At 41.3% G+C, this 25,560-nt stretch overlaps 11 non-coding genes across 11 annotated transcripts; 4 read left to right on the top strand and 7 right to left on the bottom strand.

The window, feature by feature from the left end:
• Positions 1-895: 895 nt before the first annotated feature.
• On the bottom strand, positions 896-967 carry Trnaa-agc (transfer RNA alanine (anticodon AGC)). The gene has a single exon. It is a non-coding gene; the product is annotated as a tRNA-Ala (tRNA).
• A 2,218-nt stretch (positions 968-3,185) lies between these two features.
• On the bottom strand, positions 3,186-3,257 carry Trnaa-cgc (transfer RNA alanine (anticodon CGC)). Its single transcript has one exon. It is a non-coding gene; the product is annotated as a tRNA-Ala (tRNA).
• A 6,445-nt stretch (positions 3,258-9,702) lies between these two features.
• On the bottom strand, positions 9,703-9,774 carry Trnaa-cgc (transfer RNA alanine (anticodon CGC)). Its single transcript has one exon. It is a non-coding gene; the product is annotated as a tRNA-Ala (tRNA).
• A 1,931-nt stretch (positions 9,775-11,705) lies between these two features.
• On the bottom strand, positions 11,706-11,777 carry Trnaa-agc (transfer RNA alanine (anticodon AGC)). Its single transcript has one exon. It is a non-coding gene; the product is annotated as a tRNA-Ala (tRNA).
• A 1,348-nt stretch (positions 11,778-13,125) lies between these two features.
• On the top strand, positions 13,126-13,197 carry Trnaa-agc (transfer RNA alanine (anticodon AGC)). The gene has a single exon. It is a non-coding gene; the product is annotated as a tRNA-Ala (tRNA).
• A 1,802-nt stretch (positions 13,198-14,999) lies between these two features.
• On the top strand, positions 15,000-15,072 carry Trnaf-gaa (transfer RNA phenylalanine (anticodon GAA)). The gene has a single exon. It is a non-coding gene; the product is annotated as a tRNA-Phe (tRNA).
• Positions 15,073-15,598: 526 nt separating this feature from the next.
• On the top strand, positions 15,599-15,672 carry Trnat-agu (transfer RNA threonine (anticodon AGU)). The gene has a single exon. It is a non-coding gene; the product is annotated as a tRNA-Thr (tRNA).
• A 1,223-nt stretch (positions 15,673-16,895) lies between these two features.
• Positions 16,896-16,968, bottom strand: Trnaf-gaa (transfer RNA phenylalanine (anticodon GAA)). The gene has a single exon. It is a non-coding gene; the product is annotated as a tRNA-Phe (tRNA).
• Positions 16,969-17,874: 906 nt separating this feature from the next.
• Positions 17,875-17,946, top strand: Trnaa-ugc (transfer RNA alanine (anticodon UGC)). Its single transcript has one exon. It is a non-coding gene; the product is annotated as a tRNA-Ala (tRNA).
• A 3,694-nt stretch (positions 17,947-21,640) lies between these two features.
• Positions 21,641-21,712, bottom strand: Trnaa-ugc (transfer RNA alanine (anticodon UGC)). The gene has a single exon. It is a non-coding gene; the product is annotated as a tRNA-Ala (tRNA).
• A 2,549-nt stretch (positions 21,713-24,261) lies between these two features.
• On the bottom strand, positions 24,262-24,334 carry Trnav-cac (transfer RNA valine (anticodon CAC)). Its single transcript has one exon. It is a non-coding gene; the product is annotated as a tRNA-Val (tRNA).
• Between the last annotated feature and the right edge of the window lie 1,226 nt (positions 24,335-25,560).

Here is a 25,560-nt window from a genome sequence, read left to right as displayed (position 1 = left end):
CTAAGACCCTTAATTCTGTCTTTTCTTGACCATAAGTTGGTACAAGCTCTAGGTCCACTGTCAACTGAGAGAACAAAGCATTAGAGTTGAACATAAGGGGGGGATAGCAGGTAGCCTGGGCTATTTTAAGGAATTTGGTGCTTTCCTCCTGGATTATGTTCTACAAACCTTAATTGCAACCAGACCATGTTCTGCCAATGACTGGAGACTTGACTTGGAGAAAATCAAACACAGTAAAGTTGTTTTCTAAATCCCCTTTATTTACTAACGTGACAAGCTGTCTCAAGTGGGACATTGAGACTAAAGCTCCAAGACAAAGGGAGAGGGGGAGACAGAGAAAGGGAGGGGGTGGAGAAGAAGAGGAAAGAGACAGAGGGAACGAGGGAGGGAAGAGAACAATTTTAGAACCTGTAAACCAGATCTAGACCTCAATAGGAGCGCTCCCTGGTAAGCGCAGGGGCTGAAGGAATACAACATGTTTGCTGAAATGCTCGGGGTTGGATGTTAAAGAAGCGCTGCGTTTGGAAGAACATGGTGCCCGGTAACAGTGTATTTTCTTTCCGAGGAAAATCCGTCTGTCTTTAAATTAAAAAAATGTGAAGACGGAAGTACATCTCCGAAGCTCACCCTCTATTCCAGACCCCAGCATCAAAGCGAAGCGCCCAGGACTCTACCGCGATCACAGAAGCCCTCCGCGTCAACGCTTGTGAGGATGAAGTCGGCTTTTCATGGACACAGCCTGTTTTACTATGTGGATCACGATAGGAGAGCTCTGAGAGCACAGAATAAAATGTTTGAGGAGATGGCTACCACCATAACGGCAGCCACATTCAACTCGGGAAGGAAGTCAATGCTTGATCAGACTGTAACGGAGAAGGTAGAGATGCAAAAAGGCTGGAGATGCTGGGGATCGAACCCGGGACCTCATGCATGCTAAGCATGCGCTCTACCACTGAGCTACATCCCCGCCGCCTGAGAAGTGGGGCTTCTAATCCGCCCTATGAAATGAGACAAAATTTTATGCCTCTGTAGTACTTGGAGGTTATTCAAAATTAAACAAGTGTTACAATGTTCTTCTCCCTACTGAGGGGGGAGGGAAAGAGAGAGAGAGAGAGAGAAAGAGAGAGCGAGAGAGAGCGAGAGAGAGCCATTAAAGTGTGTTAAAATTCGAATGCAAGAAGTCAATCACATAAATGTCATGAAACATCCATCAAGAAGAAACATTCAAGGCAACAAGCTCTATACCGTAGTCCAGTTAAGAATTACTTTAAAAGGCAAATGTAGTTGACATCTGAAAAGTAAAGCCTAGAGGCTAGATTCTGTGGACTTTGCTGCTAAGTATATTAGGTTCTGGACAGCCACTCACTTATCCCGCAAGCATTTGGTTCTTTGCCTGCAGATACATAATGTTGTTAGGCAGTAATATACCCGATTCATAATATAAACCATGGTTTACAAGTTAAACCATGATTCATAAGTTAAAGCATGGTTCTTAATCTTAACAGAACCAAGGCTCTCTCTACAGCAAATAGTTTTGCAACATGCTCTTTAATATCCTGAAATAAAAACTACTCGTACTTAGGGCTGAAGATGTGGTTGAAGCCAAGAAAGGCCCATGTGTTCAAACTCCAGTACTACAAAGAAAAATTCGATATTTACATAGTTTTCCTCTCCAAATCACTTTATGTAAATTAGAACTGGCTTTCAAATAAAAAATAAAATTAATTTAAAATCAATAAAATGTTGTTGTACTTTTCCTTATGGCAAATATTTAGAATGACTTTTAGAAAAAAAATAATAATACAGTCAGCCAGACGCTGTGGCTCATGCCTGTAAGCCTAGCTACTCAGGAGGCTGAGATCTGAGGATCGGGTTTCAAAGCCAGCTCTGGCACTACGAAGTTCTTATCTCTATTAATCACTAGAAAAGAGGAAGTGGGACTCGGGCTGTGGCTCATGGGTAGAGCTGAAGAGCTCAGGGACAGCACCCAGGCCCAGAGTTCAAGCCCCATCATGACCCGCTCAAAAAAAAAAAACAAAAAAAAACACAACAGTGTGACTAAAACAAATACAGGTGAAGGCATATACATTGTGTAGGATGTTTAAATCCAAAAGTCATGCTCTTCTTGTCCAACTGATTTTCAAAATGGTCAACAATTCTTTAGTAAAGTTCCAAAGTTCCTCAATCTTAAAAAGCAGTTATATTCTTGGATTCTCCACTGAAGATGAAAAGTATTCAAGTCAGGAAAAACTAAAAGAACTCTGTGTTTATATATAAACAAAAGTTCAAAACCTAAGGAACTATCCAACCAATTCTTAAAAAAAATAGTAATAAGTGATTAGATTTCCTCTTAACAATGGTGGAGAAAGATGTCATTTTAGTGTGTTTTTAAATGTAGACAAAAGCAATACAACAAACTTGTATTTCAATAGCACTCAGATGAACCAGAGAGAATGCAAGTGCAAAACAGGACTCCTATAAGCCAGAAAATTTGCTTTATTCATTGCACAGAATACAACATTAGTTGAGTACTCTGTATTGTTAAGCAACTTTGTTTTGTTTTTGTTTTGTTGTATTTTGGAGACAGGGCTTCTTCTGTCTCAACTTGGATCACAGGCGTGTGCCACCATGCCCTCTTGTCAGACAATCTGATTATAATTTCTAATCAACTCTCTCTTCCATTTCCATAGGCTATTTCTTAACCTTTACTATTGTCTCAGACCTCTTTCTCTCCATATGATCAGTTCTTTTGCATAAAAACCTTGAGAAAGATAAAGATAGTAATTATAGGGTAGATTCTTGAATACTGATGTGCAAATACCATCTCAATATTAAAAAGGCATGCTACCGGCCTCTCTCCCACCCAGTCCCCACCACTCACTCCCCTGGGGGGCAGGGGAGACTATTTTTACCTACTATTTGTTTTCCACTGAACAGTAGGAATACATACGATGTGATTTAATTGAAGATAAATCATTATTTTATATGCTGCTGTGCTCCTTCTTCCCCGATGTATGTGTAGTGGGATGAATTCACTCATGAATTGTCGCTAAGGCGTTGTACTGCTTTTAACACAATAAATATCGCAGGGAAAGTTTTCCAACGCAGGAAATGGAAGAACAACAGACAACAATAGGAAGTAATGATGCCAGAAAAGTTGAACAAAACAAAAAAGAAAATGCTACTGGAGATGCCGGGGATCGAACCCGGGGCCTCATACATGCGAAGCATGCGCTCTACCACTGAGCTACATCCCCTGCTGCAGCGCTGGCGTTAGGTGGACTTCCTGTATTGTGAAAGCCCGATTTATTTCACATTATCGCAGGTTTCTTCTGGAGGGCTTGCCTTCGAATGAAGCGTCATCCCGATCGCATCCAATTAAATTCCTCCTGGGCCACACCGAACACTCCAAATCCAAGTGTTACGAAGAGCAAACTAGGAGTGTAGAAGCCTAACAACTCTTTGACTAACCACGTTGAATCCCAAACTGAAAGAATTAAGGGATTCCGCCCTTCCTCGTAGATGAAGAATTCTTTTTTCCCCAGTTAAAATCATGAGAAATGAACATTAATTTGTTACATTATTTTTTCCTTATGTAATACCTTTCTTTGGGTTTTTTTTGTGTGTGTGATTCAAATATATTCTTAAAGTCTTTAAAAAAAAATCATGAGAAATGCATCCCACCCTACCCCACCCATCCCCGTTGGTTGCATCAAATAATCAACTGCATCTTCCAAGCTGTCGCTTCTCCACGGGGTTCCAGTTGCAGAAATCGTCCAGGGAAAAGCAAATACGTAAATCCTGTCTTAATCCTCATGCCCGTAGGCTGTGCCCCACACCCCATTCCTCCGATCATCTAGTCCGCCTGACACCAGACCATGTTTCTGGGATTCTTGGCTTCTCAAGGAATCGTAGCTTGTTCTAAGTCTCCCTACGGCGGAGATGCAGTGGACTGAGACTGAACGAAGCTGGACGAAGCGTCTCTGTGGATCTGCACAGGTCAGTAGCTCCGGCCGCCGCTGCAACGACCCATTCTGAACGCTCGCTCTGCCTTAGGCCCGGCTGCATCAGACACAGGCAGAGATTTTTGCCTCTTGGTTCAGAAGTTCTATGGCAGAGGACACTTCAAAAATCGAAATGACAACATCAAAGGCGTGGTCGATGTGGCAATAAATTGATGAAGTTTTAAATATAGCCTCTGTGAAAGACACTGGAGAAAAGCAGAAGAGGAGCCACAATTTTGTAGAAAACATTTGCAAAATGAGTATCTGCTGAAGGACTATATCTAAAACATACAAGGAACTGTTAAAATGAGACATTAGCCAAACAAGCCATCCAATTTAAAATAGGCCATCAGCAGCTATCAGACTGTCCCAAATCTAAACACTGATGACATCAAATGCTGACCCAAATGTGGAGTGGTGGAAATTCAGTCATTGCCAGTGGAAATGCACAACCATACAGCATTTTGGCATGCACTTTGGTAAGTTCTTACAAAGGTAAACAGTCTTACCAGGTGGTACAGCAATAGCATCTGATGGATTTACTCCCAAGAGTTAAAAAAAAATCTATGTCAACCCCAAAAGTTCCACACAAATGATCATCCTGCTGTATTCATATTTGCCCAAACTTAGAAGTGATTAAATTGACACTTTAGTAAGTGAAAAATCAAACAAACCATGGTGCATCCAGGCAATGGATCATTCATTACTTGATCCTGAAAAGAAATCCACTATCGAGCCAGGGAAAAAACATAGAAAATTTAAATACATATTACTAAGAAAAAGCCAATGTGAAACTACTGTAGATTCCAAGAATATGAAAGCTCAAGGAGAGGGAGGGATGAATATGCAAAGCAAGTTAGAATTTGAGAGAAAGAAAATAATACTGAATGAAAGTGAAATGGCAGATATATGGCATACATAAAACATCAAGAATATTTGTCAAAAGGTCAAGAATGAACCCTTAGATATGCTATAGACTTTTAAGTTATGATGATATGCCAGCATAGGTTCATCAGTTGTTACAAACACACCACTCAGCATGAGATGCTAATGGTAGAGACCGGTCCTCTATCACTGCCAACTTCATCCAAAGAGAAGGAAACCGCAAAATAAATCGTTTCCAGTTGTATACTTATTGTAGAAAGTCAATATAAAAGAGAAAGCATCAATAGACATCTCAAGTTTTCAAGTTCCATGTGAGAGTTCAAAAGGCCCCCTAGATGGAGGTGATCATGTACTGCTTATCCTCACTAAATCCACCTTTTCCTCTTCTTGCTTTACTCTGTGTCCTAAAGGACAAGGCACTGCCTTGTCTCTAGCAATAGCAACGTTGGGGGTGACAGTAGCTGCCTCTAAAAGACCTTACTCTTCCTCTCAGCTCTCACTGGGCTTCTTCCTTCTCCATTTCTTTGACCCTAACAGATATGATCGCTTCCCACTTGGCTGGTCTTCTGGTGCCTCAGCACTTTCAGTGTGCATGGAACCCTGGTGCAGCTGTCTAAAGAGTCATTTTATTGAAATCTCTTTTTGTGAGCCATTGCTGGGACCCAGACTAAAATCGTTCTTCAAACTCTATCTGTAGCCAATCCTGCTATACTATCTCTGACATGGCTGTGTCGTTTCTCCTTCAATGTGCAACTGAGTCTGTGTAGTAGGTGTCTCTTTTCTTCTCTTCCTCCCCATCCATCTTGATTCATGAGATAAGTGGTTTGCTCTTCCACGCATGCCCGCCCCAGTATGCTGCTCTTGAAAGGGGGCCATAGCCAATGAAGCCAACTTAATACAGTAGCATGGAGCCAACTAGTACACCCATATGCAGGCTTGTGCACTATTTGTTTTTCTCTGACTATTTAGTTCATTCAGTTCACATAATGTCCCCAAGGTTTAGCCATACATATGTCTTAATTGTTATGATATTTTCAAGTGAATAGAATCATATAATGAAAATGTATTTTCTGTGATGAAAATTCTTGGCAAAGGTTTATAGGTTGTTTTGGAAATAAAGTCTGTGGCAAGGAATAAAATGATATCATTAAGCTTTAAAAAAATAGACCTCTCAATTTTTTTTCCAGTCTAGGAGTTTGAACTCTGGGCCTGGACACTGTCCCTGAGAGTCTTTGTGCTTAAAGCTAGGGCTCAAACCTAGGATGACATTCCAACACACCTTCATTGTAACTTCTTCCAAAACAGCACCCAACTGGCTTCTTTTTCCCTCAGAACATATATGGGTTCAACATATGCTTCATGTGTTCTAGACTTTCCACATACAAGATGTTTGGCATAAGTATGTTTTCTCTTCGGAGTAAGAAAGTGGATTCCACTTTGGAGTAACTCCAAACTTTCCATTGAATCAATGTTTCCATAATGGCATAGAAAAGCTGGATCACAGTGATTCATGAGATATGTTTTGAGCTGTAACTGAAAGCAAGCAGGAAACAGCAGCCTTCACTTCCTGAATATGCAAGAGTTCACTTGGAAGAATTTGTTCCAGGACAATGCAAAGCAATGATTTTTTCTAGAAACAGAGGACATCAGGCTTATTTTATATCAAGATCCAGAGCCAAGTTCAAACTGGCTTTGTCTCTCCACCTCATACTTAGATGCCAACACATATTTGAATGTGAAATCAACTCAATTCTCTTGCTCAGTGTGACTTACTCCTTTTCTGTTTCCTAGTACTTTGGAATCAACTGAGAGAGAAGTTCTCCCAGATCAACAGATTCTAAAACTTTTTCTTAGCAATTTGATGAACCTAAAAAAAAAAGTTTCCAATGGGCAAAGGAGGGCAAACAGAAAAGTAGAAATAAACCCAACTGGAGAGCTAAACAATTCCTGATTTTTTGAGGCATTTTCAGGCACAGTAAGGCATCCAGAATGAATCCAAACCCAGTGTCACTCCAGTTTAAAGTAAGGGTTTTCCATAGGTATTTTAAATGAATCTCCCAATCTTCAAAGGTATGCCTGAAAGAAGACTGGATTTATGCTGTGAAGCTGTATCCCCTGTTGTCTTTACAAACAAAATCTGGAATCCATTTTATGAAGTTATCCCTTCTATCATTAACTATTTTTTCTACCTGGAAACTTACAAATAGAACACTGGATATGTGGGGCTTTTGATAACTCACAATAGGAGAAAGTTGAGTTTAGGGGATTATGGAGGATATGGAGAAGAAAAGGTTTTCCTATCCAGGGACTTGAACAGTAGACCATCAGAGTAAAAGCCTCAAGCCCTACAAGTTAAGCTACCCAAGACACTGAACTGAGTGTTCATATGAAGGTAACTATACTCCATTACTTCATATTTCTCTTCAATTTTAAGAAAACGATCAACTCTTTGTGTACATACCTCCTATTTTCAAGCCAAAAGCTACACACAACAAGCTGCCCTCACCATACCCACTTAATTCCCCCTAGTCTTTCCTCTCCCCCCCCACCAACCTGCCCTCCCTCCCCACCAATCTGTCCTCCCCTTATTGCACCTTAGCCACACTGGTGGCTCCAAAGAGATTTAGATGGCTTAGTGAAATGGCTCACACCTGTAATCCCAGCTACTCAGGAGGCTGAGATCTGAGGATCAAGGTTCAAAGCCAGCCTAGGCACCAAAGACTTTGAGACTCCTATCTCCAAGTAACCACTAGAAAACCGGAAGGGGTGCTGTAGCTCAAAGGGTAGGGCAGTAGCCTTGAGCTGAAGAGCTCAGGAACAATGCCCAGGCCCAGAGTCCAAGCTCAAAGACCAACCAAAAAACAAGAGAGAGAGAGAGAGAGAGAGAGAGAGAGAGAGAGAGAGAGAGAGAGAGAGAGAGAGAGAGAGAGAGAGAGAGAGAGAGAGAGGAAACAGTTCCAAGAGATCTCAACAGTCAAATGAACTTGATGGATGTAAATGTAACCCTTTTGTGTATCATCTTTATAATAATAATAAAAATACAATTTTTAAAAAGCCAACAGAGGGGAGCCAGGAGTTTGGCCTAGTGGTAGAGTGCTTGCCTAGCATGCATGAAGACCTAGGTTCGATTCCTTGGTACCACATACTTAGAAAAAGCCGGAAGTGGTGCTGAAGCTCAAGTGGTAGAGCGCTAGCCTTGAGAAAAATCCAAGGACAGAGCTCAGGCCCTGAGCTTAAGCCCAGGACTGGCAAAAAAAGAAAGCCAACAGAGGGCCATGAGCTTGACCTAGTTGGTAGAGTGCTTGCCTAACATGTAGAAGCCCTGGGTTTGAGTCCTTGGTACCACATACATAGAAAAAAAGCTGAAAGTGGGGCTGTGGCTCAAGTGGTGGAGCACTAGCTTTGAGAAAAAAGCTCAAGGACAGTGCTCAGGCCCTGAGTTCAAGCTCCAGGACAGGCAAAAAAAAAAAGCCAGAGTGGGTGAAAAGAAATGTGAGGTCTTTTCTTGGGACAAAATGTCCTGCATTTTCCCCCCTTGAAGGGAAATCCCTCAGGTCTCCAATATGGCTCTATTCATAGAGAAGGAAAAGATGCAAAGCCTGGAAGCACATTCCTATACTATGTGAGTGATCCACATGCAAACCTGCCATTGTGCATTCAAGCCTGCCATTCTCCCCTTCTCTTAACCCAACCCTGTCCCCACAGCTACCTGATTGTGACTCTGCAAGGATTTTTTGCACCCATACCCCCTAGCTCTACCTCAGCTGTGTTCATAGTCTTCATCCAAAACTCGTACCCGGGTTGTCTTTCATTCAAAATACTAGTTGCAAATGGGGAAAGCTGCACCCTATGCGTTCCTCATCAGAGAAGGCTTGAGATGCCCTCTAGGTGTAAAACGGTGAGCGTTCATTCCCTACCGAGGAATGCCCCAGCTCACTCATCTGCCTTGCCCTCGATTCGTTCGTTCGTTCGGTGGAGAGGTTAGCGTTCTGTATTCTCCTTGGATCTTTCCAACTTTAACCACAGAAGAAGGAGGGGTAGGGTGATAGCGAGGAAGAAGAAGACGAGGAAGAGGAGGAAAAGAAGGAAGCAGCAGCCAGGTCCCTAGGTTTGCTAGACCCTCATTCACTGTCTGGGTTTGGGGCCTTCTCATCACTTGTCTTATCTTCCCAGGCGGCAATTTTCTTGTCTTCTTGGACTCTTTCTGCTTTCCCATTGTCATCTTTTGATGAGAGGAGGAGGAAGTTGGGGGAGGGGGAACTCTGGAGACCAAGGAAATGCTGGGGGATGGAGGGGGGGGGAGGCAAGATCTCCTGGTGATGGAATGTGGGGCGCCCCTGACCGTCTGCTGACCCTCGGGGAAAGAAGGCTGAAGCCAAGCAATGGAATCCCAGTGTAAAATCAGGGTGAAAGCCAGTTCTTTCGCTTCCTGCTCCACCTCATTTCTGGGGCCTTTCTTGCCACAGGAAAAGCCCGGGAGCTCCGATCGCTTGAAAGTTAGCACGAACTCCTTCTTTTCGTCTTTTACTCTTGGTCCTTGTCATGCTTTATCAGGTTTCATGCTAAACTCAGCGTGGCTGTGCAGACATGTTGTTTAGGAAGTAGAGGACCTGAGTGCAGACGGTTCCTCCCCGCTCCCCTTCCTCGTCCCCTCCCCCATTCTTGTCTTCTTTTTGCCAGAGTTCCCGAGGCTGGGACACACAGGAAATCTCAATCTCTAGTAGAAACGAGACAGCGGAATGTGAAAGGCAATCTACCGAACTTCCTTTTTTAAGGGAAGTCATGAAGAAAACAAAGAGTTAAAATGCTCAACTGGAGGTGCCAGGGATTGAACCAGGGACCTTGCACATGCGAAGCACACGCTCTACCACTGAGCTACACCCCCAGTTGCCATTGTAGCCCAGGCCTGTTATTTTTCCCTTGTTTATTTTTTATTCGTTTGTTTTGGCTGAACACAATCCACTGTGTTAAATCTCACGATTCCTGAGCTTAAGGAATAGTATACTGTCTAATGACTTCATTAGAAGAACAATTGGATTCTAGCTGGAAGCACCATTTCTTCTTCTAGAACCTTCCCACTTCTGTTACCTGCTCTACTCACTTGAGACTCAATGAAAGTGACTTACCACTTCCAGGCATGCCCCAAGAAAACCTCCAACCTATGTCAAAACAATACTATCTCAGAGAAAAGCGCTCCTTATTCGGGGATGAGGAGCTTTTCTAGAGCCCCGGATGCTTTGTTAGCATTGGGTTTCCAGCTGCTTCTAAATGCCGGTTCAGACATGCCATGTACTGAGAAGCCCTCTGCTCCCCCTCCACCCTTCATCTTTATCCCGTGCATGAATACTGACAGCCACCAAATGTTTGAAGAACAACACCAAAACTCCATCACCTTTAAATGAAACGACTCCTGCCCCACCCCCACCCCAGGGCAAGGTGGGTGGGGGAGAAGGGGAATGAATGGGCTAGGGAAGACACAGATTGGCTGGAAAACGCCATATAAGCAAACAGCTGATATAGATGTAGCTATTTGAGAAAATGGGAGGGGGGAGCAAAATCAAAGTCCTGGAAGTGTCGAATGCAGTCCGTAGATGAACTGGAAAAGGGAAGCGTTCCTGAATATGCTAAAGTAAGGCAGGTGATTTAGGTAAAAGCAGAGGAAATGGCAGCCTTTCCCTCCCTAGATAGTTTCAGGCTAATATGCAGGATTAATGATCTATATTGATATCAAAGGCTTTGGTCTCTTTTTCCTGAGCTCTCCATGGTCCTCCAATAACATTGCCACAGCATTCAGAGCAGATTTTCATTTAAAGACTTACATACTAAGCAAAAGTGTTAGCTGCTAAAGTAAAAGTTTTGGGGGGGGTCAAAGAAACTTGAAGGTATTCATTTTCTATTTTTCTCCCCTTAGCCTTAAGAATGTATGCAAAAGGATGTTTGTGAATAAGTTACCAATGTCAGGAAGAGTTTACTTTGAGACTCTGGGGAGTTTTAGACCTTCAGTTTTCAACTCTCCCAACTGAGTGACATGAGCCCAAAGCTCCATGTTCAATTGTTGGGTGTGCAAAGTACTGTATGTGGCATTGGAGAGATGGTGTTCCCTTTTCACTTCACTCCGAAGTTGGAATTCAAATCCTGCTACATTTGGTGACAGAGCCTCACCACTGCATTCAGAGTCTGTGGAAGGGACGTGGGGTAATCTGTGGATGGGTGTCCAGTCTCTCCTCTTACACACAGGCGTAATTATAAAAGCAAAAGGCACTGTTAACAAAGATGGCCCAAGGCTAGGAAAGGATGCCCAAGTAATGGAATAAATTGAGTAGCCTGAGTAATGCCAGGCCCTGAATTCAAACACCAAAAATGCCAAGAAGAAGGAAGTGAAAGGAAGGGGGGGGGGGAGGCGGAGAATACGTTTTCATCCTCTAATACTTATTTTTCTTCTCTCTCCCCCTGGTATACTGTGAAGTGAATCAAAGGAATGGAAGGCAAAAACTCTCTTGATGGATAAAATAAATGATGGAAAAAATAGAATAGAAAGTTCAGAAATAAACCTTCAGCTATACCAATAATGAGGAGGGGCATGACCATTAAAGGGAGGAAAAGAGAATCGTTTCAACAACTGGCCCTAGAAAAATTGGATATCCGCTTTCAGGATGATATTGTATTCTTACACAAGACCATGCAAGAGGATGATGATGATGCTGATGATGATGGTGGTGGTGGTGGAAAGCAGACCATAACTTAAAAGTATAGAGTTCTTTCCTATAGCTATAAAAAAAAAGGAACAGTACCGCAGCGGTGAAAACAAGAGACAGCTGGAGGTGCTGGGGATCGAACCCAGGGCCTCATGCATGCTAAGCATGCGCTCTACCACTGAGCTACACCCCCTCCGCTCTAGGTAGGTGTCCTGTAATCATGGTACTGATGTCTTCAGATCTGTTTGTGAGACTTTAAATCCGAAGTTTTGTGTACACAAAGCTCCGCCATATAGGACTCTTCATCTAGAAGTACCGAACTTCTGTTCTAATTCGCAGCTACATATCTCGTGAAAGCAATAGTAGAGGAGGGAAACCCCATTAGAATAATAGAAAAGGCAGCGGAGGTGGAAGAACAGGAGATTCCGGAGCCCAGAAGACGCTTAGCAAGAGGATGGGAACATGCCTAACTCCTCTTAGGGAAAGCAACCTTCAGATCACACGTGGCTAGAACTGCGTTTTCTCCCGAGCATGAGAGAAGTTCCAGTCTTCTCAGCCAAGTAGAATGAAAATCTGGATTCCACAGGAAGATTCTCTTTTGTCCCAGATTGCTGAGGTTTTGAGAGCTGCGTGTGCTTTGCCGGATAAACCGCGGCGCAGGGCCCGCGCGCTCCCTGCTCCCGGTCCCGGATCCTCCTCCTCCGGCAGTCCTCCCCAGCAGCCCGCACCAATCCGACCCTCGCTGGATTCTCATCCAACCTCCCCGACCTGCAGCATTCTCTGGGAAGATTCAGAAATTTAACAGATTCCCCGCACCCCGCGGCGTCCACACGTGGTGATTGCACGCGCGGCTTGAATAAAGGCCTAACGTCTCCTCGTTGCGCCCCAAGGATAGAGGGTTTGAGCACTGTTGGGGAGTCGGGAAGTGCTTACTAAGAGCTAATTTGTTTCACCTTCACATGGCGAGCACAAGTTTTTGTTGTTGTTGTTAGGGACTTTTCGCTCTTTGATACCTGAAGCTTCAAATAACTAGGGGTGCCAGGACTGGGTCAGAGCCGACGCCCCGAGTTTCCAGACGAGGGGGCTGGGCGCAGTGGTTCCACGGAAGTTGTGACTGATTTTACACACACACACACACACACACACACACACACGCACGCACGTTACACCATTTGATGCTATTCCAATCGACTCTTATCTCCCTACCTGGACCGAAGTTTCCTAACTAGCTTTCGTGGCATCGATCTTAGTATGTCGTGACTCCGTTTTGGTGGGTTCCTCTGGGAACCCAGCAGATTATTTAGGAGGGAAGTTGATGGTTTCCGAGACGATTCGTCTGGGAAATGTACTGGAAGCAGTCGTGAAAGGTTCAGTAATTACGAAAAACCCTCCCAGAGTAACTGGGAGCTTCTAGTCCAGAAGGAAAACTTGCACGTTTCAAAAACAGATCAGTTGGAGAATAGATACTAGATGCTGTTATTTCAGCATCGGAACATGGGCAAATGGTATCTGGTGTCTTCAAAGGGAGATGGCTGTCAGCAGGGGGTGTAGCTCAGTGGTAGAGCGCGTGCTTAGCATGCACGAGGCCCTGGGTTCGATCCCCAGCACCTCCATGTGGTATGTGGGCTAAGTTCTTTTGTTTCTACCTTGCTGATCTGCCACCAACAAAGCCATGAGTAAAGGATAATGTCAAAACATATTGCACCTACATTAAAAAAAAGTACTGCCATTAAAAAAAAGTACTGCATTTAAGAACTTAGTACACTGCATTTAAGAACTGAAGAGTTTCATACTTCTTAATAGTGAGCTATTTTACGTTGATTTTTCGTTTTTATTGTCTTGTGTAAGGATCCAACTTCACTGTGCTAGTGGGTATTCAATATTTCTGGGACCATTTATTGAAAACATTGTGTTTTTCTCTTGACCCTCTAGATAAACATGATTTGATAGTATATCTGATGACTTATTTCTGAGCTCTCTATTCTATTTTAGCCATCTTTATCCCATCAAAACAGGTTCAATTCTTGACACTTCCATATTACAAAAGTCACATTTGTTGAGTGCTTTGTCTCTTACCTTCCATTTTTACTATTAGCAGTACACTTAAAAGATTGTTTTAAGACTTATTCATTAGTATATGCTAAAGTTAGTTACTTGGAAAGATCAGAATTCACTTATCTTTAATATGAATAAAGGCCCAACAATACTTTATTCTTTAAGTGTTCTTTTTGGGGGGGCGGTGGTCAATCATGGGGCTTGAACTCTGGGCCTGAGCACTATCTTTGAGTTCTTCAGCTCAAGGCCTACCCCTTGAGCCACAGCACCATTTCCAGCTTTAGGGTCCCTAACTTCCAATTTCTGACAAAAATGGGTGAAAGTAATTACAGCTGGGCTTACCAAAGCAGATTAAATTCACCAGTAATATATTATATGCTTGAAGGGGGTAGTTAAAGAGGTAAAGTACTTGTGAGGTCAAAAATATTTGACAAGGAATGTACTCACTGCCTTACATATGTAACTAGAATCCCTGACAATAAAAAAGAAGAAAAAGAAGAAGAAGAAGAGCTAAAGCATTTGCCTAGCATGTATGAGGTCCTGAGTTTGACTCAGGAACAACAGATATATATATATATATATATATATATATATATATATATATATATATATATATATATAAATCCATACACGAACGAGAGAGCTATGCTGAAATAGAAATGTAAAATACGTATATATATATATATATCTGTGTGTGTGAATGATACATTCAATATTTCCCATAGACTATTCATTGAGGCAAATATGTGTAACAATAAATAACCATAAGCTTAGATTTCTCATAAGCTTTAAGCTTATTCAAAAAAACTTTCTCTTTCTCTCATAATTTTAAAAACATTGATTATAATTAATCTTAGCAGATTTTACTTATAGTTGTTCCATGTAGCTTATTCATGCTTTATTATTATTATTATTATTATTATTATTATTATTATTTCTTCAGTTATTTTAAACTGTTACTGTTTGAATAAACAGTGTACTAATATTATTAACTTTCCTGGACTTATATATATTTAAATTAACTATTCATGTCAATTCTACTATTCTCTCATCATTTTTTAACTTTTTTCACTCAATTATTAAACTATTAAGTCTAATAGTCTTAGATATCTGTTTCTATTTTCTTATGTATACATTTCTTTGGATGTAACATTTAAACTGTTTTGTTAGCTCATTATGGTAAACATCGCCAAGAATTAGTCCACTCGACATACACAGAAAACAACGAATTCTGAGTGAACAATTAATTTCAGGCAACTTCTGAAGCGTTCATAAAATCAGGAGAGATGAAGGGAGAAGGGGAAGGCAACTGAGAGTAAGTATAGTAAAAGAAATGAACAAAAAATATGTTCTGCAGGTTGCCGAGATAGCTCAGTTGGGAGAGCGTTAGACTGAAGATCTAAAGGTCCCTGGTTCAATCCCGGGTCTCGGCAGGACGTGTGTGTTTTACATTACTTTTCCGTTGTGCAGAAACTTCTTAAGTAAACTTTCCTAGTCAACTTAGCAAATTCTTCCTTTCTGTCTTTCCTGTCTCTCTGTCTTTTTTCTTTAAACCAATATTGAACAATGAACCCAGGGCTCTAGAATAGTTAAAAAGTAGTAAGATAGGATAGAGAGGTGTGCGTAGTACAGCAAAAGATGGAAGCCAACACCTACTTACCACCTAGTAACTACTCGGTCTGAGAAATCACCGTCCATACTACAGCAAAGCCAAAAGGAAAGGACGTCGCCTCGCGTCTCTACATACCTGAGTCGGTATGGACCATCAGAAGTCACAGAAAATCCATTTCTATGCTGAAATAGAAATGTAAAATACGTAACATTAGTTATAATATCGTTGAGTCTCAAAACTTTTTTACATCGTTCATCATGTATTTTGGGAATTCTAATAAGGTTTTTCTACAATATTATGTACCTCTGTATTCTCTGATAAAAGGAAACCAAAAACTGTGCTATGTGGGCTCTGTGGCTTAGTTGGTTAAAGCGCCTGTCTAGTAAACAGGAGATCCTGGGTTCAAATCCCAGCGGGGCCTAGCAGGTTGGAAGGTTCCTTCGTTTCAAAGCCTTTTCTGTTTTTTTTCTCTCAAACTCCTTTCCAATACTTATATATTACAGGTAACATCCAGACCCTTTGAAAACAAAACAAGCACATTTCAACTCAACTCTGTACTTTATAAGAGAAACAAAGAGGTTGTACTCTGAAAATAGCATCTCCCCTCATTTTGCGGTATTAGCTCACAGTCCAATCTCTGTAACATGGAAAGAACTAAGAATGGCAAATTAAAGTTCAGAGAAGGTGTGGAGACTTGGGGGTGGATTTTAATACAATGGTCGCCAGGGCTTCTGAGAGTGTAGCGCCAGCTACAAAATGCACAGGCCCAATTCAACTAAAAATACCCAGTGGAGTCCCTCACTCAAAGAGCTTGGGAAAGGTACCATAAAAAATATGAAAACAGCAATCTCTCCTAGCAGATGATTACAATAGCTCAAAACCTAGGTACGTAAGGTCATATAGGATGAGACTAAATGAAAGGATCTCCAGGATATGGAAACAAGAGCTTTATCTTGTGTGGTTGTTATTCTTAAAATATTATACTATTTCTCTTCTCTTTTGTTGCCCTTATGGTTAATCTCATATTGTTACTGTATCTGACTTTGTCACCTGGTATATCATATAGACGTTTATTTGCAATAGGGAAGGGAAGGGGGGAAACAAGATGAGTGGGAGGGGTGGGAGAGAGAAATGGGGACAGAAACATGAGAAGGGGTATAAATGTGGGAGAAGTAATGCACCTACTATCTGGTGAATGTAACTGTGACCCCTCTATACATTATCCCAACAATAAAATAAAAGGTTTCAAAGTAAAAAAGAAAGAAAGAAAGGAAGAGAAAATATCAATCTTCTTCCTTCTCTTCCTCCTTCCTCCTTTCCTCTCTCTCTCTCCTCCCTCCCTTCACCCATGATGGCTCTTTTAGAATTTGCTATTTAACATCATTTTAGTTAAGAAAATTTTAAATTATGAATTTCAGCATAAAGCTTAGGGTTCATTTTTAATTTGCACAGCATTGAAATTAAAATTCAATTGCGATCGCTGTGTTGCTGGAGATGCAAAGAAAGGAAGTCACACACCTCACGCACGGGCTCCCATTGCTCAAGTCCTGTGCTCTGTTCTTCTACCAAATATCAACTCTAAGGCATAAATTGTAAAATATAGAAAGTTTGTAGGGTTGACAGGAATCAATTTAAACAAAAGCTTGCCGAGACCCGGGATCGAACCAGGGACCTTTAGATCTTCAGTCTAACGCTCTCCCAACTGAGCTATCTCGGCTCTCTGTAAAAAAAAAAAAATAACTGGGTGATCCTGGAGGAGATGCACTTGGATTCCATTTACAAGAGTACACAAAATGTTGGGGAGAGAGGATGAGGAAGAATGGACGTTAGTAGCTTATTGAAAACAATTATTGAAGAAATAGGTTTATGGGGATCAAATTCAAAATTTCATACAAAACACTACTTCTGAGCAGCGCTCACCACTAGTTTCTCTTGAAGACACATCTTAAAATGTTAATGTTGCTATTGTTTGATTTAGAAAACCTAATGGTTGGCAGGAGGAAATCCACTGAAATAAATCTAAAATCACTAAACTAGAGCCTGCAGCCTGTATAATTACTACACCAAGAAAGAGATTATGGAATTATACTGCAAGGGACAATTCATCTACTCCTAGAATATCTCCATTCCTGCCTGAGAAGTGATTGACCCAAATGCCAAACCATAATAACCCCGAAAAAATGAATGCAACCTGTCATGTCAGGAAATAGATCACTGGTTGTTTGGAAAAGAAGAGACAGGGGTTGAATCTGAAAACTTCCTCCCCCTCTGATTCTTGCTTCCTTGCCTGCTTTTTTCTGGACTTGCCAATGCTCAGGATATTAGACTGAGAGAAATAAGTCAACTAGAAATAAGAAAAAACAAACTTTTTTCATTTTGCATATAGGATACCAAGGTGCTTTCCTGAACTTAAGGTAAGACACTTTGGTCTTTACTTGTAGATAGCTAGTAAGAAAAAAAAATTTAGTCTAGACTTCAATTAGCCTCACCCCAACCCCCCCCACCCCCACCAAAAAAAAAGGAAAAAAGAGAAAGAAAGGGAGAAATGCTTTGTAAAGAATAGACGACGAGCATCCTTGTTTCTGATGTAGCCTAATGAAGAAAAACAGGATATCTGTCATCCGGGGGTGTAGCTCAGTGGTAGAGCGCATGCTTTGCATGCATGAGGTCTTGGGTTCGATACCCAACACCTCCATGAGGGTTGTCTTTTCTAATACATTCAAACTTCTGTTGTGCTTTTCTGCTTTTAATTTATTCCTTCTGCTCGGATAGAAAGGAAACATGAATGATGCACTAACATGATAATAAAAGAAATAATTCTTACAAACAATGTGATTAGCCAGTTGTTTTTTTTTTTCCGTTTCTGCTATCATTCTACTTATGAGACCAAAGAGGAAAAAAAAAAAGCAAAAGAAAAAAAAAAAGAAAGAAAGGGAATTTGGTTCTAATGGCACATGCCTGGAATTCTAACTGCTGAGGAGACGGAGGTCTAAAGATAACAGTTTGAAGTAAGCCTGGCCAGGAAATTCTGTGAGACTGTTATTGCCAATAAACTACTAAAAAGCCAGAAATGGAGTTGTGAGTCAGGTGGTAGAGCACTAGCCTTAAGCAAAATACCTCAAGGACAGTACCCACAACAGCACAAAGGAAAAAAAGAAATGTATATACATATTTTTTTTAGCCAAAAGAGCTAATCCTGTAGACACAGCAGTGTAAAAAGTTAGGGTGCTGTGATTAGAATTTTTCAGATCCAACGATCTCTAGAAACAACAGCATTTTAGATAGCAAATCAAATGCCTTGAACATGAAACTGTTCATAAGCCTGTATCTCATACCTGCAACAGAACACAGACTGTGAACATTTCTCAAATGGGAATTTGGAAGGAAAGATAGAAAGAAAGAAGAAAGGAAGGGAGAGAAGGAAGGAAGGAAGGAAGGAAGGAAGGAAGGAAGGAAGGAAGGAAGGAAGGAAGGAAGGAAGGAAAAGAGAAACATAAGGAAAGCAAACTCCATGATGTGGGCATTTGGCTTTTGATAGATTCAAGTAATGGAGCGGTCTCAGCATCTATGATATCAACCATCTACTTATCTTCTCCTTTCCCCTGTATCTAGAAACATTGGGATACAGGTGCTTAATACTAGATGTCCAACACAAACTCCTGTAGGCAAGAGACTTTGTCAATAACTCAATCACTGGAGAAGTCAGTTATTTGCTTTAAGGGGTTCAATCTGAACAATATTTAGTGCTGTGTAAATTGAAGGCTCTATAAAATGAGAGTAAAATTAATTGCTCTGTAGATAGCATCTCAATTATTTTAAAGGGTACAGTAGTGTTGGTGATATGTCTAAAACAAACACTGAACAAGGTGTTTCAGGGCAAGGTGCATTCCAGTTTGACTTCAGACTGGATGCCAGTCAGTAGGGTCTGTCATTACAACACTCCCACTGTGACATACATATGCCATATGATTGATTCCCTTTACTGGTTAAAGATGGAAGCATTAAAACACATCATGTAACGGAATTTCAGCAAAAGACTTTTTAGGAAACAAGTCAAGCTTGTAGTCCAAGAGGAGCCTTCCTTCCCCCGCCCCCTTCTCCCTCCTTGCAACAGGCAATGCATTGTGCCTTGGCTAGCACTTAATCACAACACTCACCTCTTAACTCTCTCTGTGTCTGTGTCTGTCTTTGTCTCTGTCTGTCTGTCTGTCTCTCCCAGCATTTTCTATTCGCATTTATCCACACTCCTTCCTTACTGAATTGAGCTTTTGCTCAGGAATCTCAGTCTCATTCTCAGTCCCTCATTCTCAGTCCCTCAGATGAAAATCGCATTGTAGGCTTCTATCTCTTGAGTCTGCAGTCCCTTCCTTCGTCATTAACCAAATTTGCAGAAGGCATTTTATTTCCTCTTGGCTATTACTAAACCATTCTCCAATTGTGCTCTGTCTTTTGACTGAGTGGTGTCAACACAAGAAACAGAAAATCCTTGGTTCCACTATATGGTGGCAATAAGAGCACTCAGCGTGAACTAGTCACACACTGTTTTTATTTTGTTGTTTTGGTTTTTTTTTAATTCCTAGTTCTTTCCTAATTTTGCTTGTAGAAACAGTAAAAGTGGTTGTTCCTTGAGGGTACATGGAGTGGATGCTATTACCTTTCACAGATGGTCTACAGAAGCAATACTTTCTGCTAGCACAGATGCACTGGACACAAGAGCGAAGCCTTCTTGAATCAGCTAGCTAACTGCAAAGCACAACACAGTCTCACTTGTGTTTGGGCCATACACACATTTTTGCTTCAAAAAATTGTGAGCAAATTAAATGAACATGGGCTTTTTAATCATTTCATTTGTCTTTTGTAGTTTGGTGTTGAACAGTAATTATTAAAACAATTCACATTGTTTCTGTACATTATTTTGTATTTTAATGACACTTGTAAGCAGTGGTTAAGGAAGCTGAAAGAAAAACAGTTCGAGACAGAGCATCTTTTCATTTCAGTCTCTCTCCATTGTCAGCCTATTGTGGAAAAGCAGGATTTTCTTACATTTTTTAATTCCTTGGTGACACTTTTTGAATATCCAAATAGTTCTTTGACTTTATTTTTTCCAGCACTCACAGTGTCTCTTGCAAGTCTTCCCCTTGTAAAGGCTTGGCTAGCTCAGCGAACCTTGCATGAGAGCTGCTCGCTAGTGCATGGTTCATTTCCTCAGTTAGAATGTTCGTTGTTAAAGTCAGTAGACTTCACCGTCGCTTCATGGTGGGTTGCTTGCTCAGCAAATGTGAGATTACATTGAAAAAAGAAATTAAAGTTTAAAAGTTGAAGTGGCTGTAATTTCGATGACTTTTTTTTCTGAAAAGCTTTGCAGAAATGTAGTGGAGATGTACCAAAAGCCTCTTGGATCTTTCCCTGGAGACAGTCAACTGCCCCCCTGGGACTTCCAGTCTCCCAAGAGAGCATGTCCCAAATGGACTTTTTGCTATGTTTTCACATATCCCTTCCTAAAAATATCTTTCTCTGCCTAAAATACTGCCAGAAATGGGGGGAGGGAAATGGGGACCAAGACATGAGAAAGGGTATCAATGTTTGTGAAGTAATGTACCTTCTATCTGGTGAGTATAATGTAACCCTTCTATTAATTACAATAACAAATATATGAAAAAAAAAAAAACTTCCAGAAAGATACAAAAGCCAGTGCCAGAAAACACAAAGACAAGGTCTCTGAATGCTCCTGAGGACAGAGATGAAGACATAAAAATCATCTCAAAGGATTCAAGATGTAACCTTAAGACCCAGCAACTGTGGAACTCCAAGAAGAAATAGAAGTCGGTTTTCTTGGCAGGGTTAGGAGCGTGGCTCGGTGCCCACCGCATTGTCAGGCCTTACACTCACCGTTCTACCTTGGCGTCGCAAGGCCTCTAATTCTCCAACAGCTTTCCTTCGCGTAGTGCTGGACTTCCAGACCTAAGCCAGGCTCACTGCAATCCACGAGGCATTGTTGGACCAAACTTCTCACTATGCTCTCTGCTCAGATCGCTAGAGACCGGTGGAGAAATCAGTAGGGTATCCCCCCATCTCTCCCCTCCCCCCATATTGTGCCCCCCCCCGTTCCTCCCCCCCCCCCCTTCTCCTTGTCTTCCGTCTCTTTAATAATGGGAGCCAACGGGCGCCTGCGTGCACTGCCTGGGAATGCGCAGGCTTTTGTTCGAGTTCACGAGCCCCGGGTGGAAGCCATTGAGAGTCTCAAGAGAGTCGGGAGGGGTTCAAGGCCGTGTGTTGTGTTGTGTTGTGCCTACTACGTGTAGGTGGGACTAGAATAGACAAAAATTAAGACAGTCAAATCTATGGCGCTTGAGGAATACATTCGAGTCAGTACGAAAAAAAAAATCAAGTGGAGGTGCCGGGGATCGAACCCGGGGCCTCATACATGCAAAGCATGCGCTCTACCACTGAGCTACACCCCCTTCCCCTGAAGCACCTCGCTCAGTATCGCCCTAGAAGTAAGGTCGGCTTTCCCGCTCAGTACCTCCTTAGAAGTAAGCTCTGTTTTCCGGGAGGCTTCGGATTCCTGAGTTTTACTGGTTTAAAATCTGAAAATGGTTCCTCTGGTAATGCTAAAGAAAAAGTCAGAAGGCATGAACACAACAGATACTTAGGAGGTGAAGGAAGGGTTTAATTGTGAGCAAGGAGAATGAAGACAGGCTTGAAGGGATGAAGAAACAAAAGGGGTGGAAGTATTTGTTTCGAAAAGCATGCAGGTACAAACCTCACAGAAGAAAGTAGAAAAAAGGAGTGAGTTGGACAGGAGGAAGATTGGATGGTGAATTCCATGTAGCCTGAGCTAGACTTCATGTAAAATCAAGGTACCTGTGAGGTATCATTATAAAGATGCTGCACAGCAAACTTAGACACCAGTATCTAGGAATTTATGAAGAATTAATAGGCATCGATACATGAATAAACAATGAATGAAGACTCAAAATTGGTGCTCTTAGAGTTGGTAATCACAAACCTGATATGTACAGGAAAGAGACGCTTAGACAGTTCTTGAACCCTGGGATTTATCATGAGTATATACTATGCCAAGAAACTGGAAAACAAAAATCCAGACATCCGATTTCCAGTGACTGTTAGTCTTTTCTCATTCTGGTTTGTCCATTTCTTTACCAGTGCTTCAAAACTATAATAAAATATAAAATGATATAACACTGGTCTCTCTTGAAATTGCTATAGCATGAGTTGTCTAAGGTGACTGTCCTTTCAATGAGTTCATGGGATTTGGGAATAAAGAAGTATATATGAGAGAAACGTTTCATTAAAAGCAGGATTAGACAATTGTCAGGCAGGGTGTGTGTGTGTGCGTGTGTGTGTGTGTGTGTGTGTACATGCTGGACAAGATCATCTTAGTTATTTAAAGTTGCAAAAGCATCATTATATCATGTTGCACCTGGAGAAAATCAGCTGTAAATTAGTTTCCTGGGAACATGCAAATAAAAAGATATGTTTAAAAAAAAAACAAAACAAAACTGTATTTGCTTCATTAAAAATTGGAATAAAATTAACTATGTTTAACCATCTTTAGACTATTCACCCAAAACCGTATTGAAACATCTTTTGTATAGAAATCGTAGGATGAATTTATTTAGCATAAAATTCCTCTGAGGAATTAAAAGCTTAAATTTGGAGATAGAACACATTCATCTCCTACTCAGGAAACCTCAAAATCTGTAAAGGATATTATTAATCTTGTCCCATTGGCTATGACTTTAATTAGCTACATTAGCTCCTGAATAGCTAAAATTGCCTAGGTCTAAATAGAAAAATGCTTTAAGTACAAAATATATTAAAGAAAATCTTACTTTGTTTGCTTTTTAGTGGGACTGGGGTTTGAACTCAGGGCGGTACTAGCGCAGCTGGTCCTCTATCATTTGAGCCATGCACTCAGCCAGAAAATGATTTTTAAATTGTAAAACATCTCACTAATCTCTTGGTTGGTGGTGGTGGTGATACTGGGGATTGAACCCAGAGCCTCATGCATGCTAGGCAAGTGCTCTGCCACATGAACCCTGTCCCTCAATCCTATCAACTTCACCTTGATTACTTGCTGAGGTAATATTTTGGGTGTCCCAAGTGAATTTAAATACATTGTTAAAGAGAAAACTAGGTGTCCATGCCTGTAATCCTAGCTACTCAAGAGTCTGAGATCAAAACGATAATGGGTCAAGGCCACCCCAGGCAAAATCGAGACTCCACTGCAACCAGTTAAGAATGGGGAGGGACATGGTGGAGCACAACCCTCATCCTGGCTATTTAAGAACTATGAAGAGGAAGATGACTCTCCAAGCAAAAAGCAAAACGTGAGATCATATTTGAGAAATACTGACAGTAAATGGAGTAGTGGGTGTGGGGTGGGTGTATTTAGCTGGTAGAGTGTCTGTCTAGCAAGTGTAAGGCCTTGAGTTCAAACCCAAGTATCATAAACCCAAGTATCATAAGATTATCCTACATTATTACTCAAACAGCACACACATGAGCGCACGTGTGAACGTACCTGTTAACACCATAGCTGATCAGGAGGCTGAAACCTGAGGATCAAGGTTTGAAGCCAGCCAGGGCAGCAAAGTTCATGAGACTCTTATCTCCAACTCATCACAGAGAAAATAATGCCAGAAATGGTGCTAAGGCTCAAGTGGTAAAATGCTAGCCTTGGGTAAAAGGAACTCAGAGATAGTGCCCAGGCTAAATTAAGCCCCAGGATCAACGAATGAATGAATGAATGCCTACATACATCACACACACACACACACACACACACACACACACACACACACACACACACACACACACACATACCTTCTTTGTTTTATTCAATGACACAGAAGTAAAAAGTAGTAGGGGATGGGGTGGAAAATCTTGTCCAGAACAGAATGAGTCACTTCCACCATTCTAGTAATTTAGGACCATGTGCTACAGCTTGAATTGTGGCAACATCTCAAAAGAAAAACCGACCTCCTGTTTCCGCTCGGTTTCGAACCGAGGACCTCTCGCGTGTGAGGCGAGCGTGATAACCACTACACTACGGAAACCCTGGCCGCCTGGTTCCACCTCTGTTTTCCATGATGTGGAGGAGCCAAGTAAGGTTTGTGAATTCTGCTTTAAAATAACAAGAACATTCATCTTAGATAACCCTTAGATGTAGGTACATTTTAAATTTCTTTTAGTTGTTTATTTTCGCCCTCCCCCTCCCACTCTTTGGGCTTCAGGGAAACAAATCTTTCCTTAAACACTCTGCCACCTGGCTACACACCTCCAGCTCACCAATGTAGATAGGGTCTTAAATTGTGGTTTGAAAATTCTCTGCAACATTAGAAAATCTATATCGACCATTCCAAAGTGCCAGCAAGTGGAATTCCTCTCGATGAATGATACAGCAACAATTCAAGAATTTTCAGGAAGTAAAAACTGCTGCTGTGGACAAAGGCCACTTGTAAAGCAAATTTTTAATAAAAACTCCTCTCAGTATGTCTGGACTATTTTTAAACACAATTGCCCATTGAAGAAGATGGGAATGCATTTAGCCAAACTGAGGAGAAATGATCGCTTCAGATTTAAGGTCTGGAGGATTTCCTCCCTAAAATATTTTTTTATTTCCTTAGATTCCTCTCTCTCTCTCTCTCTCTCTCTCTCTCTCTCTCTCTCTCTCTCTCTCTCTCTCTCTCTCTCTCTCTTTCTCTCTCTCCTTTCTGAGACCTGATCCTTCCTAGAGACAGAAAACAATATTTTACCTTACCACCAGCATCCGACATATCCCCACCCTACCCCCCCCACACCCACCACATCACACATAACACACACTGTTCAGTAGGGCTTTTTTTTTCTTCCTGCAGAAAAGAGTGAGGTTGTTAGGGAAAATGAGCCAGGTCCATAAAGACAATGGAATCTGATAGGGGGAGGACATGAAGCAAAAGGGGAATAATAAAGGATATGAAAGAACTAAGGAAAAACAGGAAGGGAATGGAATAAGGTAAATGTAATAGAAGAGGAAGTTACATGTTATATATACACATGTGTGGAAACCTCTCAAAGTGCACTGGAGTTAATCAATAAATACTAAAAAAATGAAATTCTGAGAAAAAAAGAAAGAGGAAAGGATTTATTGTAATTGGGACAATACAGTTCCTTATTTTTATGAAAAACAAATGAGTTTTCCTCCATACTGATTTCAGACCCTGGAGTTCAAGCTCTTGTCATTTTGGACTGGAGGTGTCCTAGTTCCCTGTACTTGATTTCAGCTACTATCGCTTTTCCCATA

Source organism: Megascapheus bottae, chromosome 22 (assembly GCF_031878675.1).
Source record: "Megascapheus bottae isolate mThoBot1 chromosome 22, mThoBot2.hap1, whole genome shotgun sequence".
In the NCBI taxonomy this organism is placed as follows: Eukaryota; Metazoa; Chordata; class Mammalia; order Rodentia; family Geomyidae; genus Megascapheus; species Megascapheus bottae.
The sequence above is the reverse complement of the archived record's forward strand: the minus strand, read 5'-3'. Positions and strand labels throughout refer to the sequence as shown.